This window comes from Lithobates pipiens, unplaced genomic scaffold (genome assembly GCF_037356315.1).
Source record: "Lithobates pipiens isolate NorthernLeopardFrog02 unplaced genomic scaffold, aLitPip1_a1.2 Scaffold_3, whole genome shotgun sequence".
Classification (NCBI taxonomy): Eukaryota; Metazoa; Chordata; class Amphibia; order Anura; family Ranidae; genus Lithobates; species Lithobates pipiens.
The window spans coordinates 44,045,876-44,065,632 of NW_027507790.1; positions in this window are offsets into that span (position 1 = coordinate 44,045,876).

Genomic DNA, 19,757 nt, shown 5'->3' on the forward strand with positions numbered 1-19,757 from the left:
GATCTAGAGGCTGAACTGCTGCTATGATCATTCTTATGGTGCACAGAATTGATGGCTGAAAAAGAGGATATCCGAATGCTGCAGGCATCATTCAGATATTCCTACTGAAAGTCAAGGATGTCATATGATGGCCTTGGGTTGGAAGTGGTTAAAGTGCTCCCTGTCCTCCTGTGCTCAAGCGCAAAAGCGAGTGCACGTGTCAGTCCAAACAGTGATCGCCCCACGTGTGAGGTATCACCACAAACATCAGATAGTTGCCAGTAATTCTATATATGGCACTTGGACAAATCATGTCTCGGGGTCTGGTGAGGATACCACAGCTTCCCCATCAGACCCTGAGACAAGAACGGTATATTGTGGCTGGGGTGGGAAATTTAGATGGAGGGGCGCCCAATTTTAATCTTGCCTAGGGCAGCACAAAACCAAAATACACCACTGACACCAAATGGTGCCTTGCTTTTACATAAAAAAAACTAATTTTTAGCTTTTCTCAGAAAAAATATTCAGAACATGCTGTGAGTGATTCCTGCAACGGTGATCCTACATCATTTGCGGTTACCTTCCAGTTTTTACATGCTTTCTGTAGCATATTCCCATGACTATACTGGATTTACAGATTTGAACATTATCTCTGGATGCCTTAATTTCATTGCTATCTCTCATCAGGCACCGCTGAGATACAGAGCGGATGTCCTGTGTATCTCGGCGGCACTCAGTAGTTCTCAGCCGCTCTCAGCAGATTTCCGCTATTTTCGGCCGCACTCAGCCATTCTCGGCTATTTTCAGACATTCTCGGCTATTTTCGGCCACACTTGGGCATTCTTGGCAACTTTTGGCTTTCCGAAAGTCGTCGAGAACGGCCGAAAATAGCCGAGAAAGGCCTGAAGATAGCCGAGAACGGCCGAAGATAGCCGAGAACGGCCGAGGGCGGCGAAAATACCGGGAAGCCGCAGAGAGCGGCAGAAAAGGTTACAAACAGCAGGGGATCGGCGTGTAACACGCACCCCCGATTTCTCCCTGATTTCAATGGAGAGGAGCGGTGAGTTCACCGCTCCTTCACCGATCCAAAGAAGCTGCTGGCAGGACTTTTTGTGTGACGCCTTGCCAGCGGACCACTCCAGTGTGAAAGCCCTCAAGCTTTCACACTGGAGAGAATGGAGCTGCTTTTTTCAGGCGCTATTTTTAGAGCTGTAGTGCCTGAAAAAAAAGCAGTGTGAAAGGGGTCTTAGGCAGACTAGCTACCTATAATTGATATGCTTTGTGAAAATGGATGACTCTGGGTGCAAATGAGTTACATTTTGGAGAGCTCGCTGCCCGCCTCTTCTCTATGTAACTCTCATCCCCATCCACAGTCATCCTCATCCATTTTCACAATGCAACTCAATCATCTTTATCCACACCCGCATCTACTCCATCCCTCCAGTCTCCACAACACACGCATCCCCCACCCAGGCCAAGCACCATCGATCCCTCCAATCTCCTCAACGCATGCATCCCCACCCAGGTTTAGCACCATCCATCCCTCCAGTCTCTACAACGCACGCATCCCCACCCAGGTGAGCACTATCCATCCCTCCAGTCTCCACAACGCACGCATCCCCACCCACGCCAAGCACCATCCATCCCTCCCGTCTCCACAACGCATGCATCCCCACCCACGCCAAGCACCATCCATTCCTCCAGTCTCCACAACGCATGCATCCCCACCCACGCCGAGAACATCCATCCCTCAAGTCTCCACAACGCACACATCCCCACTCAAGCCAAGCACCAGCCATCCCTCCAGTCTCCACAACGCACGCATCCCCACCCACACCGAGCACCATCCATCCCTCCAGTCTCCACAGCGCATGCATCCCCACTCAGGCCGAGCACCATCTATCCCTCCAGTCTCCACAATGCACGCATCCCCACCTAGGCCAAGCACCATCCATCCCTCCAGTCTCCAGAATGCATGCATCCCCACCCACGCCAAGCACCATCCATCCCTCCAGTGTCCACAACGCACACATCCCCATCCACCCAAAGCACCATCCATCCCTCCAGTCTCCACAACGCACGCATCCCCACCCACACCAAGTCACTCCCTTCCCCACACAGTTAGAACACACTGAAGGAACACACATTTAACCCCTTGATCCCCTCAAGTGTTAACCCCTTCCCTTCCAGTGACATTTACACGGTAATCAGTGCATTTTTATAGCACTGATCACTGTGTAATTGTCAATGGTCCCAAAAAAGTGTCAAGTGTTCCATCTGTCTGTCGCAATGTTGCAGTACCACTAAAAATAGCAGATCACCGCCAGTACTATTTAAAAAAATAAATAAATAATACAAAATATATATATTAGTGTTAGTGCAATAATCCTTTCCTTAAATAGAAAATTCAAAAAAGCATGTAGCGCTCATATGTGCAATTCACTCACAACATATACCTAATTATATCTTCTCTCACATGAGACATATACCAAACTAAACATACATGAATAAACTCATATACAGTACATCTATAAAGTGCTGAAATGTGCAAAACAATATATAATAAAACACATGCACATATACCCAAACTTAATCAGGTAAGAAAACATTAATTTGAGTGAAAAAATAAAGTGAAAAAATGAATAAAAATTATTTAAAAGTAAATATAAAAATAAATATAAATGTCCAACAGTGATAGTCCACGTAAAAAAATTATAATTAGTGTTCAAATAAAGTGGTTATTCCTTCTCCACACCTTCAGTGATGGTGAGTCCCCCAATGTGAATGCACTCACCAGCTATTAAGCCACACACTTTCGTGCTTGGCTAAAAAGGCTTTTAACCCTCTAATCAGAGTTATAACAGCAGGATCATCAGACTTGTGAAGCCCACACACATTAGCCCCTCCTTGAGGTATACGTGTGTATATAACCTTGCAAGAAAAAAAAAACTTCCAAAAGCGTAATACAGTTTCAGCAAACTCTTTAATCAAATAAAATCATCCAATTGCAATGCACTCACATGAACTCCATAAAAAATTGACCAAATCACATAAAACTTCACATCACGCTTGAAATTCTTTTTACACTTATATGCTGGGGCATTGATGGTCACGGCGGACCCTGGATTGCTTCTCACCCCTCCTCGTCGCCCCACTCGCTCTGTTTCAACAGTCCAGTAGCGGTTGGAGCATCCTGTGTCTTTCCCTTCACTCCATCCGTCCGACAGTAACCAAGCAAAGTCCAATGCTCTAGATTAGTAATACAATACGTTCGCCAGATAGCCACGCCCCGACAAACAAATATATATATGTATGTATATTATGTTTTAAAAAGATTAAAAATCGTCACAATACAACCCTATTACCCCAGGGTATGCATGATCATATTTCTACTAAAACTAACTAGTACAACTACTGCGGCGACATCTTGCCCCATCACTAAAAATATCCATTAATCTTAGTTTCCATAACATGGAACCATAAATCAATTTGTTTAAAAAAATAATACAAATAAACAAAAACATAAACATGTTATGAGCGTTCATGAGAAATGTCCCAAAAAATTAATTTAATTAATTAATTAATTAAAAAAGTTAATTTGTATATTATAATATAATAAAAATGCCAAGAAGTGAAAATCATAATCAAAAAAATAAATACATAAATAAATAAAAAATAATAATAAAAAATAATAAATAAAAATAAAACTGAAAATGAAAATAAATAAAATAAAAATAAAGAAAAAATTTAAATAAAAATAAAATTAAAAATAAAAATAGAAATAAAGATAAAAATAGAATGAAATAAAATAAAGAAAGAAAAGTGAAAATAGAGATAAGAGTAAATAGGACCATACAGACCCTCCAAAAATATATACCCAATAGATCAAAAGTTACTAATAAAGCAATTAAGATCCAGCTCTATGTTCATCCCCCTTGGGGAGAGGCACTTCATTAAAAATATGTAACGTGTCTCCCTCTGGGACAAATCCCTGACCCGATTTGATCCTCTCCAAGAGGGATAAACACAGTCCACACCACAGAACTGCAGCAAACTTGGATCCTGTTGATGACATTCTTTGAAATGCAGTGACACACACACTGCTATTGGAAATCTTTTCTAATATTCGCAAGATGCTCAGAGATCCGTACTCTGAGCAATCTTTTGGCGCACCCCACGTAAAACAATCCACAGGGGCACCAGAGCAAGTAGACCATATGCGTCATGTTGCATGTCATAAACTCGCCAATATTAAATGTTTCCCCCTCCCTATTAGTGACAGAGGTAACCCCCCTATTAACATGTTGAACTGTCCTGCAACAGATACACCTCCTACATGCAAAGAAACCTTTTAACTCGCTCGAGAGGGATTGTTTTATTGGGGGGTCAAGTATCCTTTTCACCACTCTATCCCCTATATTTGGAGCCCGTCTATAAATGAATTTCGGTTGTCTAGGTAGTACTGCCCCCAAATGTTTGTCTCTAACCAGGATATACCAATACTTATTAAAAATTTGTTCTATATCCCTATACTGGTAGTGATACCCTGATACAAAACCCCATTGGTGTTGCTCATCTATTGCTCCTTCAATCCTCTCCCTTAAGCATAATTCTCTTGGGGTATTACCAATTTCCCTAAGGCTGCTTTCACACTGGGGCGGTATTCAGGCGTTACAGCGCTAAAAATAGCGCCTGTGTAGCGCCTGAAAAAAACCAGCCCCTTTCCCTCCAGTGTGAAAGCTGGAGGGCTTTCACATTGGAGCGATGCGCTGGCAGGACGGTGAAAAAAGTCCTGCTAGCCGCATCTTTGGAGCGGTGAAGGAGCGGTGTATTCACCGCTCCTATACCGCTCCTACCCATTGAAATCAATGGGACACCGCGGCAATACCGCCGGCAAAGCTTTGCGGGCGGGTTTAACCCTTTTTCGGCCGCTAGCGGGGGTTAAAACCACCCCGCTAGCGCCCGCAGACCGCCGCTAAAACGACGGTAAAGCGCAGCTAAAAATAGCGGCACTTTACCGCCGACGCCGCTCCCGCTGCAGTGTGAAAGCAGCCTAATAGTGTTATCCAAAATACACTCTTCATAGCCTTTTTGCAAAAACCTCTTTTTGAGAACTTGGGACTGAATTTCAAAATCTTCATCTTCTGTGCAGTTGCGACGGACCCTCAAAAATTGTCCCTTTGGGATATTCTTAATCCATGAGGGATGGTGCCCACTTTTAATTGATAAGTAACTATTGTGATCCGTGGGTTTAAAAAACACCACCGTATTAAACTTGCTCCCCTTAATCTCTATCTTAAGGTCAAGGAAATTCACAGAAATTGGACTTACAATGTATTCTAATTTTATGTTATGGACATTATCATTAAGGTGCCTTAAAAAGTTTTTAACGGACAACTCCGTCCCCTCCCATATAAAAAAAAGGTCATCAATAAAGCTACGGTAAAAAAATCAATTGCGGGGGTTTGACATCAAACACACGTCTATCCTCCCATTCTGCCATAAATAGGTTGGCGAGACTGGGGGCATACTTAGCCCCCATAGCCACGCCAACCTGCTGGGAGTAAAAGACACCCCCATACCAGAAGTAGTTGTGTGTCATGCAGAACTCTAGTGCACGACCAACAAACACCTTCTGAGCATGCGGGACTTCCTCCCTCCTACTCAGGGCCCAATTAAGGGCCAAGAGGGCATCCTGGTGCTGAATAATAGTGTATAATGCGGCCACATCGGCCATTACTAAATACACCTCAGTTGAGGGCAACACAACAACCTCATCCAGTGATCTCAAGAGATCAGTGGTATCCCTCAAATAAGCCTTGGTGGTTCTCACGCTGGGCTGAAGGAACCGATCCAGATATTCACCCAAGCTAGCTGTGACCAACCCAATACCATTCACAATCGGACGAACTGGTGGTGACAACGCATTCTTGTGGATCTTGGGTAAGGTATAGATCACTGGGATCCTACATACACTAGGGACCAAATACCCTTTTTCCTTGGAATTTAAGGCCCCCTTCCCAAACCCCCATTCAATGAGGGACTCCAACTGCATTCTGTATTCATCAGTAGGATCAGAAACTAATTTCTTATAGGTGCTGGTATCCCCTAGAAGTTCCTCCAACTGTTTATGGTAAAAGGACTTCTCTAACACTACTACACACCCCCCCCCCCCCCTTATCAGCTGGGTGTATTATAATGTTCTTTCTCTCCTCTAGGGATCTAATCCCATCCTTAAGATAACTTGGATTAACCTATTTCTTTAAAGGTAATGATTCCAAATCATCCAGTACCAGGTTTTTAAAGACCTCAACAAAATGTTTCCCAGACATTTGGGGGTTAAATAATGACCAATTTTTTAGTCCACTATCTAACCGGGTCTCATTCATTATATCCAGGGGTCTCGAGGTGATAGGATTGGTCAAAAAATGTTTTTTAATATTCAAGGTGCGAATATATCTATGAATATCTAAATAGACATCAAATTTGTTCATAGATTTCCGCGGAGCACATTTAAGGCCCATATTCAATATATTCCTTTCCCTATCATCCAATTCTACCTTACTCAAATTAAAGACCCCATCATTTACATGTCCCTCAACCTCTTTTTTGGATTGTTTAAATTGTTTTCTCCGTCATGCATGACACCCCCTAGTTCTCTTTGGGGTGGACCCACATTTTGTATAGGCCCACTTCTTTGTGCATTGTGTATTGGATGAGAGTACCTCCTTGGAGTTCCCCCACCCCTTCCTCCCCTCCCACGTTGGCCTAAAAAAGGAGGTGGTCCTTGGGGTGGGTACCCGGACCCATTAAATTGTCTATTCGGGTCTTCATCCATCAAGGGCATAAATTTATTAGAGAGCGGGATGGTACTTTCCCCACCCTGGTATTGGCCATAACTGTAATTCTGTATCCATCTTTGATTCCCCTGGGGCGCATAATTAGGCAGACAATAGTCCCTACCTTGCTGGAGTGGGCGTGTCCCATATTGATTAAACTGGTGTTCACCAAAATGCCATAAATCTTTCCCATGGTTTGTAGACGCTATAACTTTTGCACAAACCAATCAATATATGCTTAATGTGATTTCTCTTATATTCACCGACCGACATAGCTCCTCTCTGTAACAAAATGGGTTGTCAGCCCTATCACTGGAGATACTAGGCAAGTTGTAATACAACACTTCAGAACTTTTAGTTCCGCCCATGGGGCAGCCCTAGGCTGCAACCCCACAGCCTGCTCAGGCAGAACTCAGTTTTTTCTTGCCTAGCGAGGAGATAAGACCTAGGAACCCTGCGGGCCCATATGTCCATGTTTTTTTGATGCAGAAGCTTGGCTTTTTGCACAAGATGAATGATCCTGGGATCTTCTATCAACAGCCGGCTGGGTGACAGGCTGGTTCACTTATCCTTGTAGTCTCCCCAGTCCGGCCATCGAGCGTGTGCAGGTCGCAGCTAAGGCTTGGCAGGCCACGACATACCTCAGCTCCAGAGGTGGTCGGTGAGCTTTATGCTCCGGGGCGTACATATGACCGGGCTACTGATGTCTGCGTCACAGTATGCCGAGGCCAGTAATCTTCCCTGTACTGATCAGGAGCTGACTACCGTGGAATGTCTCCCAGCTTCAGGACTGGTAAGTACAGCTCTCCCTGCCTAGCAGGGTGGAGCAGCTGGGCATTCCCTGGGAGGTCGATTCGGGGGCCCCCCTCACCCCCCTCTCTTCTCTCCCCTGGGAGTGTAGATGTGCTGAGCGGTGTGTGTGTGTCTGGGCTCTCATCTGGGGGTTTAGCTGTGCTGGGTGCCTGGGTCCTGAAGCTTAGTCCCGTTGGATGCCTGTGTAGTCATGCCCCTGTGTTGGTGCAGCGCTGTGCCTGCCACATGTTCTTTCTAGTCCCTCATAGTGCTGTTCGGTGGCCATTTTAAGTATGGGCAAGGGTCAGACTGGCTTCAGTCAGCCATTTTCCTGGTGATTCCCTATTGAGAACACCGACGGCCATTTTCTGGTAGCCGGACCACGTTTTTGTGCTCTAGCAGCTGCCCCTGTACCCTCTGCTTCCTGTTTGGTCATCACAGGGCACTGGGAAGGTTATCCTGTGTTCTGAACATGTGTGTTTGATCGCCCACCAATCGTGCGACCGCCGGCCACCGAAACAGTTTTCTGCTATCAGTGCATCTGGGAGCACCGCAGATCATCAGGCATTGCGGTAATACAGCGCGGAACAGCTCAGGGTGGTGAGTCCAGCGGGTTAGAGCCCCTCAGCCAGCGGCAGCAGGAGGGTGGGACTGTCACTGTCCTAAGTCCCCTTCGGATGGCAGACAGGGTAGGGTCAGCAGGGCTTCAGAAACTGGTGTTTCTTCCCCCGAAATCCAGGCAATTGCAACCGGGTCACCTGCGGACTGCGCGGCCCCTGTGGACACCCTTACGGCAGTCCTCAATTCGTTCGTTGCCAAGATAGAGGTGGTACGTGGGCAGAAAGGTGCTAAAAAGTGGCCCCTGCCTCCCCCCGTCCTCTGGGGAGAGCTTTGACGCAGACTCGGGTCCTGCTGAGGCCGGTGACCTCTGCTCTGTCTTGTCAGATGACGCTGACCAGGACCATTTGGACAGTGAGGATGAGTCCCCGTCTGGGTCTGTGCATGACAAAGCGCTAGTTGGAGCACTTATCACAGCTGTGCGTGATACCCTGAAGATTCAGGAGCCAGCGGATCCCTCTGCTGATGTACCAGTCCCTTTTGGGTCCCGCAAGCCAGCACGTTCACCTAAGGTGTTCCCGTATCTGACTTATTTTGATAAGTTCATTTACAAGGAATGGGGTCGCCCGCAATGGGCCTTTTCGGTCCCCAAATACATGGCGGTGCGTTACCCCTTTGAGGAAAGCATTCTCAAAAAATAGTCGGCTCCTCCGGTCGTGGACCCCCCAGTATCCAGGTTAAACAAAGTAACCACGATCCCGGTTGAGGGGACTCCTGCATTCAAGGATCCCATGGACAGGAAGGCTGAGGCGGTGGCTCGTTCCTTGTTTACGGTTGTGGGGTCAGCCGTGCGACCTGTACTGGCATCCGCACTGGTGTCACAGACACTGACTGAGTGGGCAAAACTTTTGCACCATTAATTGGGAGAGCAACAGGCCTCCCCTGTCTGCGTGGAACTAGCAGACCAACTAGTGCAAGGCCTTAAGTACGTCTGTGTCGCAGCCCTGGATACTCTCCCTCTGTTATCCAGGGCTTCAGTGTCAGCTGTGGTGCTGAGGTGCCTGCTTTGGCTAAAATGCTGGTCTGCTGACCAGGTATCCAAGAAAGCCCTGACGGATCTTCCCTTCCTTGGTGACCGGCTCTTTGGAGCCTCGTTAGATGACATTATTAAAAATGCCACTGGTGGTAAGAGTCCTCTACTCCCACAGGCCAGGAAGGCTAAGGAGCCACGCCGTAGGCAAGGGCCCTCTTTTTCCGCTCACAAGAGGCTTTTTCGTCCGCCCGGTGCTTCGACAAAACGTCCCCAGCCCAACAGGACGCCCACGGATGGTCAAAAGCGTCCCTGGAACCGCAAGCCTAATAAGCCTGCAAACAAAAAGTGCTACCGCATGAAGGTTTGCCCCCACCCATGTCTCGGGTGGGGGGGTCACCTTCGGGAGTTTGCAGCCCGGTGGTCCTCCCGGTTATCCGACCAATGGGTCTGCAATCTGATTTCCACAGGCTACAAGACAGAGTTTCTCTCTTGGCTGCCAAACAGATTCTTCCCCTCCAGCATACCCGTATCCCCGGTTCGCCGGGAGGCCCTGTTGGGGGCGGTAGGGGACTTGCTGAATCGGGGTGATTGTACCAGTTCCAGAATTGGAATGCTTCCAGGGATTCTACTCAAATCTATTTGTGGTTCCCAAGAAGGAAGGGGTACGTCCGATCTTGGATTTGAAAGCCCTCAATCACTTTGTAAAAGTGCAGAGGTTCAGAATGGAATCAGTTCGCTCCGTAGTCGCTGCACTCCATCAAGGGGACTCCCTGGCGTCCTTAGACATCCAGGATGCGTACCTGCACATATCCATATGCCTTCGGCATCAAAAATTTCTATGTTTGGCAGTCGGGGAAGCCCATTACCAATTTGTGGCTCTTCCCTTTGGCCTGGCATAAGCCCCCCTGAGTCTTTACCAAAGTACTGGCTCCAGTATTGGCGTTGCTGCGACAATGTGGGATTGTGATCGTGGGCTACCTGGACAATCTCCTCCTGAGAGCATCTTCCACCTCAGAATTAGAGGAAGATGTGGCGATCACCATGCAGACCCTGCAAGAATTTGGGTGGCTGTTGAACCTAAAGAAGTCAGTGAGTGTGCCGACCCAGCGTCTGGGGTACCTAGGTTTACTATTGGACTCCAGGGAAGCGAGAGTTTTTCTACCTTCAGACAAATTGCAGACTCTCAGATCTGTGGTCAAACTACTGTTGTACTGCAAGTGGTCGTCACTCCGCTTTTGCATGCGAGTACTGGGACTCATGGTAGCCTCCTTCGAGGCAGTACCTTATGCCCAGTTCCACACCAGAGTACTGCAGAAAGGGATATTGTTGAAATGGGACAAATCTCAGTTGTCCCTGGATCGACAGATCCAGGTGAGCTGATCAGTCAGGGACTCTCTGATCTGGTAGTGGTGGTCCCCGGTGATTCAGTCCGGAAAATCGCTCCTTCCTCTGAAATGGACGGTGATCACTACGGACGCCAGTCTATCTGGCTGGGGTGGAGTGATGAGGATTCAGTCGGCTCAGGGCCTCTGGTCGGCGGAAAAATCCAAGTTGCCGATCAATCTGCTCGAATTGAGAGCGATCAGGCTGTGCCTCCACACATGGTCGTTGAGTCTTCAACGGCGTCCGATCTTGATACAGTCGGAAAACGCCATGGCTGTGGCATACATAAATCACCAAGGGCGAACAAGAAGCTCAGCCGCTGCTCGGGAGGTCGCTCACATACTTCGGTGGGCAGAGCGACACATGCCGGCCCTGTTGGCCATTTACATCCCGGGGGTGGAAAATTGGCAGGCGGACTATCTGAGTCGACAGATGCTGGACCCAGGAGAATGGGCGTTGCATCCGGAGATATTCAGGCTGCTGTGCCTGAAGTGGGGCACACCAGATGTGGAGCTATTGGCTTCCTGTCTCAATCGGAAGGTGCCAAGATTTGTGTCCAGGACAGGAGATCCATGGGCAGACGCGTCAGATGCGCTGGTGGCTCCGTGGGATCAGTACCAGCTGATCTACGCCTTTCCTCCACTAAAACTGTTGTGATGCCTGCTTCGCAGAGTGGAAGCCGAGGGGATTCCAGTAATCCTAGTTGCCCCAGATTGGCCTCAGCGGCCCTGGTACGCAAATCTGGTGCGTCTGGTGGCAGACGCTCCCTGGCGACTGCCGTTGCGAGAGGACCTCCTGTCTCAAGGTCTGATCTTTCATCCTGCCTTACCATCGCTGGCTTTAAAGGCATGGCTATTGAGAGCCAGGTGTTGAGGAACCGGGGTCTGCCGGACTCGGTGATTCCAACTATGTTGAGGGCATGGAAATCTTCTTCTCGGAAGATATACCATTGTACCTGCAAGGCCTACATCTCCACGTGGGTGGAGGAAGGATGGCATCCGTGCTCCTTTTCCATATCCGGGATCCGGCTGTTTCTCCAGCAAGGAGTTGACCAGAGATTGGCATTAAGCACCATCAAAGGGCAAATTTCAGCTTTGGCTGTCTTCAACGACCCCTGGCATCACACTCCTTAGGGAGTACCTTCGTTCAGGGGGTACAACACATAGTCCCTCCGGTGCGTCCACCATTACCCCCATGTGATTTGAACCTGGTGTTGTCGGCGTTTCCAAAACCACCGTTTGAAAACATCATGGAGATTCCCCTTTTGACTCTTTCCCAGAAAGTGGTCTTTCTAGTGGCCATCGCATCGGCCAGGAGGGTTTTGGAATTGGCAGCCTTGTCCTGCAAGTCGCCTTATCTGGTCATCCACAGGGATAAGGTGGTGTTGCGCCCACAACCGTCCTTTCTACCAAAGGTGGTCTCGGCTTTTCATGTCGATGAGGACATTGTATTGCCATCGTTGTGTCCTAAGCCGAAGCACCCCAAAGAGGTGGCCCTTCACGCTCTCGACATGGTTAGGGCTCTGAAGGTGTATTTGTCTGCCATGGCTCCATTTCGGAAGTCAGACTCACTGTTTGTTTCGTGGCTGGTCCAAAGAAGGGTATGGTGGTCTCGTTGGCCACCATTTCCAGGTGGATCAGACAGATTGTAGTGCAAGCCTGTGCCTTGAAGGGGCAGGTGCCCCCCTTTCTGGCCACTCTACAAGGGCAATCGGAACGTCTTGGGCTTTCCGACACCAAGCGTTGGTCGCTCAGGTGTGTAAGGCGGCGACCTGGTCGTCTGTCCATATGTTTACCAAGTTTTACAAGGTAGACATCAGTGCATCGGCGGATGCCTGTTTTGGTCGCAAAGTTTTGCAGGCGACCGTGTAGTTGCAATTAAATATGCAATCTTTATTTTTTCCTGGTTTTTCGATAAAAAGGCAGTACTGTTATGTTAATGCACTGTTGCATTACTCCCACAAAAGGTTGCGGTCTTGGGGATCACTCCTGTTGAGGATACCCGGTTATATGGTGGTGTTTTTCCACACAGTGCTGCTGTTTTGTGGGTTTAGTTTCACTAGTTCCCACTTGCCATGGTGGATGAAGTTTTCATGCTGTTTTTCCCACCCCTCGTTTGGCACTGCTTGGGGACGTCCCATTTTGTTACAGAGAGGAGCTGTGTCGGTCGGTGAATATAAGAGAAAATAGGATTTTTTGTACTCACCGTAAAATCCTTTTCTCTGTAATTCACCGACTGACACAGCACCCGCCCCTCCTTTTTCTCTTTACGTTGTACTGCTTGTTGACGTACTGAGTTCTGCCTGAGCAGGCTGTGGGGTTGTAGCCTAGGGACCGCCCCATGGGCAGAACTAAAAGTTCTGAAGCGTTGTATTACAACTTGCCTAGTATCGCCAGTGATAGGGCTGACAACCCATTTTGTTACAGAGAGGAGCTGTGTTGGTCAGTGAATTACAGAGAGAAAAAGATTTTACGGTGAGTACAAAAAATCCTATTTTTTTTTTACTAAAAAATGCATTGAAGAAATAGATTTAAAAAAATAAAAAAATAGGGGGATATTTATTATAGCAAAAAGTAAAAAAAATAGTGTTTTTTTTTTAATGATTACTCTTTTTTTGTTATAGCGCAACGTATAAAAACGGCAGAGGTGATCAAATACCACCAAAAGAAATCTCTATTTGTGGGGAAAAAGGATGCGCATTTTGTTTGGGTACAGCATCGCACGACAGTGCAATTGTCCGTTAAAGCAACACAGTGCCTAACTGCAAAAAGTGCTCTGGTCAGGAAGTGGGTAAAATCTTCCGGGGCTGATGTGGTGAATGGGCAGGCTGAATGTATCAAGTTGATAGATCGATCGATCAACTTGGGTACAACCAGCCTGCTGGATTCGCTTGCAACTATCGCAAGCAGCTGCTATAGCCACTAGCGATAATCACTGCCTTCTCCGGGGGAGGGGGGACTTCCCCTGCCCGCCTCTGCTTGGCAAGAGGGATTCCCCTGTCAGTACTGTCTGTGTTGATGGGGGAATCGTGTAAATTTCCTTCCTGTAACCCGTAGTTGCACAAAAGAAATTTACACTGCCTATGCCCATTTCACCATGTAAAGGAAGAAGGGGATAAAATTTTCATCCCCCTTTTCTTAACGTGCATATTTCTTCCCACCTTCCCTCCCCAATGGCATATACAGTACATATGTATATATGAGTGTAAAGATATCCAGCTACCAGCCTGAATGTGAAGACTACAGAGCGGTGAGTATTTTACGTACTTGACTTCAAAGCTCTTCCACAGAAGAAATTGGTGAGTAACAATAATTGTCTTTCAAGGGGTCGTGTTTGATTGTACACATTTTTTTTGTACAGTGTTAATTGTATACATTTGATAAATCTTGCTCTCTTCTTTTGTTCTCAGTTTCCTAATTTGGCTGTTATTGGCTCCTCTTTGCCACTTTTACTCAACACAGCATATCTCTCATATCGGTTATTTATTTGATTGTACACTTTCATTTGCACTTTTTGTAGAGCGTTTTACAGTTTAACCACTTCCTGAACGGCACACGCCGATGTACGTCAGCAAAATGGCACGGACAGGCAAATGGGCATACAGGTACGTCCCTTTAAAATTGCCGGCGTGCCATCGCGTGCGTGCCGCCGGTCGGAACCTCCGTGAGTCCAATCGCGGGTCTCGCCGACTCGATCACCGCAGGGATACCCGCGATCGTCTCACGGGGAGGAAGAACGGGGAGATGCTAAAGTAAAAAAGCATCTCCCTGTTCTGCCTAGCAACAGTGACACTAATCTCACCGCTTCCATCAGGTGCATGAAATGGATAGCGGGCAGTGAACTGAGCGCATCGCAACCCCGAAAGTGAGACTAACAAGTGACCAGCCTCACCGCCCAAGTGTTGGGCTGGCTACGAGATGGTTAAAGGGGAGGCCGTGTACACGTGGCCGGACTTTCTGGCAGACTAGGTATGACAGGATTAGTTCATCGGACAATCCGATCGTTTGTGGGCTAGTCCGATCGTTTTTCAAAAACAAAATCCGACGGACCTAGAAATAGAACATGTTTCAAATCTATCCGACGGACTCAATTCGTCTGTGTGCTAGTCCGACAGACCTAATACGACACAAGGGCAGCTATTGGCTACTGGCTATTGAACTTCCTTCTTTAGTCCCGTTTATGTCATCACGTTCAAAACAAACAGACTTTTAAACAGACTTAGTCCATTCACGTGTGTCCAAGTACGTTCGTTTGGAAAGTCCGTCGGACCTAGTCTGCCGGAAGTTCCGGTCATGTGTACATGGCATAAGAGATACCATGACTCTCTACAGGTGGATAAAAAGAGAGTATCTGATTGAGGTTAACAATAAAATTTTAACTAAAGATAATTGGGAATGTATATGTAATGATATATTAACTAAGGCTCACGTATAAAAATTTATTTATCAATGAAGCTTAACGATGGTAATTTTAGTATTATGTGCATAGGGTAACTAGAGAGTGGGTGTCTACCACCCATATATATTGGAAAAAATATCTCTCACTTCATTTCCCTCTATCCATCTCATGCACTTGATGGAGGCGGGGTCTGACCTCAATGCATCAGCATCATATCCAAACAAGCCCCTCGCGTGGCACCTCTTGACGGCGCAAGGCGATAGCTTGTTTGTTTGTCCATCTACACACCACCACGGAGGTGGGTGGCCACATACTGGGGTACTATGTGCCTTAAGGGGTGGCCCCTGCCTCCTATTGGCTGCCTATGCATTGTTCTATGACGTTGGCAGGGACCCGCCCAGAGCCGGGGGTCCATCAGTTGTGGCTGACTGGCATCTCACTCCTTCAAATCTCCTCACAATGATGGGATCACTCTAAAGCCTCATACACATGATAGGACTTTGTACAAACTTTCCCTTGGATTTTTGTACAAAGGGCATCGGCCCTGAACTTGTATTGCATACACACGACAGGACTTTTTCAGCCAACTTTTACCAAATCATGTAGTTTTTCTGCTCTTTACCGCCACCTTTGGTCAACTTCTGTATTGTTGTCTGATCTTTTGCATTGATTCTGGGCATGCCTGTTTGTACTTTGTACAAAAGTCCTATGGTTTTCTGTACACACGATCAGACTTTGCTCCATCGGACTTTTGTTGCCAGAAAGTTTGTCCGTTCGCACAGCCAACAAAAGTCAGACGAAAAGCAAAAAAGTTTGTCCGATGGAGCGTACACATGGTCGGATGTTGCTCCAAAACACCTAATTTGCATGTTTGTTGTCAAAAAGTCTGAGCGTGTGTATGGACCTTTAAGGCCCATACACACGATCAGACTTTTTGACAACATGCAAATTAGCTGTTTTGGAGCAACATCCGACCGTGTGTATGCTCCATCGGACAAACTTTTTTGCTTTTCATCTGACTTTTGTAATGCAATACAAGTTCAGGGCCGACGCCCTTTGTACAAAAATCCAAGGGAAAGTTTGTACAAAGTCCGATTGTGTGTATGAGGCTAAACATGCAAATTAGCTGTTTTGGAGCAGCATCCGACCGTGTGTACGCTAAAATATAGCTGAGAAACCATCAGGGCCTGGACGTTTGTGGATTTTCAGAGATTTTATTGCTGTTTGGGCTTCAAAATTTGAGATTGGTTTATCAAGAAGTTCTTTTTGAGCAGTCAAAAGGGAGGGGAGTTGCATAGAGGAGAGAAGGGTATCAAATTTTGCTTGGTCAAATTTATGAGTATCTCGGTATAGGTCAGTGAGTCCTTTACTAAACTTATGGATCATTTTGGGAGGGTTACTAGAATAATAATCTTTGGATAATAGGAGGCGGATCGGTTTAGGGGTATAGTTTGCCTTGCGTAGGGCTAAGGCTAAGAAAGTAGTCGGCTTATTGGCTTTCATATAAAAAGTATGTGCTGATTTTCAGAGAATCTTTTCAGCGGAGTCTGTTAAGAATAGGTTGAGTTCTAATTTGGCTTTTCATATAATTGTTTATTTTGCTGTGAGGGTGAGTTTTGAAAATTCTCAGAGGCTTTATAAAAAGCATCATCAAGTTGTTCATGTACATGTTTTTGTTTTTTCCGATGATGTGTTGCTTGGCTAATGCAGACCCCTCTGATAGATGGTTTAAGGGCTTCCCAAAGTGTCAAAGGGTTTGTATCTAAGGGATTGTTGTTAGCAAGGTAGTCTTGTATAGCATTTTCTATATCTTGTCTGTATTTAGGTTTGGTTAGTAGACTGTCATTTATACACAAGGTACGGTGATTAGGTCTTGGAATCAATGATGAAAAGGATGTCATTACAGCATCATGATCTGACCAAGAGCATGGTACAATTTAAGAGTTAAGGATAAGGGTAGAGGTACTAGTGTTTATAAGGAGATGGTCAATTTGAGAGAATTGTTTGTGAAGATGAGAATAGTGCGTATATTGTTTCCTTATAGGTTTATGTTCACGCCAAGTATCTAGTAAGGAATGCTGATTAAGAAGGTTTTGGTATGAAAGTCGCTGAGCATTTATTGGAGTCGGGGATTTGTCTAGGAATGGATATATCACTTGATTAGAGTCTCCACAGAGCGTTAGGGTACCAGTTTTATGTGTATGCACTAGTGAGAACAAGTGAGAGAGGAAGGACAATGGATTCTTATTCGGGGCATAGTAAGAGACTATGGTAACTTCGCAGTCTAGCAAGTGGCCAGAGAGTAGTAGGTATCTTCCCTAGGGATCTTTCATTTCTTTTTGAAGTATAAACTGAGGGGTACGGTGAAAAGCTATTAAGATACCTCTCTGTTTGGTAGAGGCCGAGGCAGTATATATCTAGAGGTATTGTTGACTGAAGAATTTTGGGAAGGATTGTGTTGAAAAGTGTGTTTCCTGTAAACATACCACTTGTGCTTTAAGCTTGGAAAAGTATTGGAACGCTTTAGTTCTCTTTGAGGGGGAGTTGAGTCCCTGTACATTGAGGGTTAGGATATTTAAAGTAATTTTTATGAAGAAGTGTAATATCAGGAGAGTTGTGGATATTTGGTTAGGGCAAGGAAGGGTATATGGGGTAATGTAGATAGCAAATGAAAACTATGAGTTGAATCTGGTAGTTGAAAGGGGTATGAGAATCTTTGGTATAGAAAAAAGGGTGGCTCCTATGTGGAGCAAGTATTCAGTGAGTGGTAAAAATCACCAACCAATGGATACTGTAGGTCCAAAGAGTATCCGATTACAGTATCAGATACTCGAGGATCAAGTTGAATGCACATTACATTATGACCGGGATTATGACAGTCATTCAAAATAGTCTATAAATTTGTAAACAAGAACGTTTTTAGAACTATTATATAACTATACTCGGTACATTAACAAAAGTACAAAAAAAAATAGTGTATCAAATAAAAATAGAATTAGTGAAGCATCTCTGAGGTCGATTTTGTTTAAGATGATTTATAGTGCTTGTCTCATTAATTATAGCTGTCCTGTACCCATTAATCAGAGAAGTAAAACCCTCGACAACAGGTCCAGGAGAGGATAATAATATATAATTTCTTATGAAATTAAGGTGTTGCAAATATACCGAGTATTGCCACTATATTAGCATTTAAATTAAGAACGTTATATTTTGTTTGGGTGTAAGACCCATCGCAGTGTTATTTACTGATGATGTCACTGAATATATGATTTAAGGCAGAACATGCCCTAGGGGTTCTATATCACATATAAGAATATTAACATCAGTCCATCTGTTCTTCTTGAGCTGATGGAGGTGAAGCAGTACAGCACCTTTTATGCATACTGGGATGATCTGAAAGATTAGAAGTGTCCTGTGGTTGTTTAGGAGAGTAAGATGTTGCTCAACGTTTGGATCCTTCAGCTGTTCCCTCTGATGTTGACAGGCGAAGATCTTGAATTGCTTCAATGAGATCATCTTCTGTTTTACAGGTGAAGATAGAACCTTGGTGAGAAAAGCGGACAGCAAATGGGAAGTTCCAGCGATAAGAGATGCGATGCAGTTGGAGAATCTGCAAATGTGGCTTCATCGCCTTTCATTTCATTAGAGCTTGCTGTGAGAGGTCTTGAAAAATCTGATATTTATGCCCCTGAAAGATTAAGGAATCTTTACTACGGGCTGCTTCCATTATTTGTGCTTTAGTACGGAAGTAGTGTAATTTTATTACAATGTCCCTGGGGGGGCCATCCTCTTTTCTGGGAGCCAGGGTTCTATGAATCCTGTCCATTTCCAGGCGCTCTGTAGGAATTGATGGGACTAATTCCTTGTGAAGTAATAGTGGATTGGAGATCTTCTATAACCTCAGGGATGCCACGATACGAAGATTAGATCTCCTGGCTCTATTTTCTAATTCCTCGAGTCGGCTGCTGAGGAAAGAATTTTCTTCCCTAAGGGCTTCTATTTCGTCATTTTGATTATTTGTAATAACTTCCAATTCATCCATTTTCTGTTCTAGGACAGATGTGCGACAGCCCACCTCACAAATCTCTCGTGTAAGTCTCTCAGTAATTGTATCTGAGGTGTTTTGTAAAGTCTTTTGTAAAACTCTCTCAAATTGACATAATAAGTCAGAGCCAGGAGGAGAGTTCTGTAAAGTAATGGGAGTCATTCCAAAATCAAAATCTGTCTCACCTTTCTGTGTGGAGGGAGAAATCCTTATTTGTGTCTTTTTCTGTGAGGAAGTATTGCGGGGGGATGATGCTGCTGCCATTTTAGCAGTCAGCGATGTTTGGGTTTTTAAAGTTTTAGATTTAGATTTTTTTTCCCACTGTACATAGTATCAAAATGTGCCCTGATATCTCAGTGACAAATGTAACAGTTTTGTAAAGCAGTGTGCTGCTATAACTTGCCGTTATTAGCTGTCAGGTCCCAGTATCCACGGAGCTCTCAGCAGCCATGTACTGCTCAGTTAGCCGTTGCACATGTGCACTCGTGTAGGATCCATCTCACATTAGCAATCAAGTATATGTTGTCAGCACACCAAGGACTTGAGATAAAGCCTGAGCATATATTCAGTTATCACATCAGAGTGTTTGGCAGGGCTGCCATCGGAGGGGTATAGGCATTACACATATAAGGGGCCCGAGTGTCCCTGCTCCCCCCAACAGCATAACTGCTGCAGAGAAGCATCCACAAGAGACTTCACACTTTCACTTCACTTCGGACAGCCAGAACCC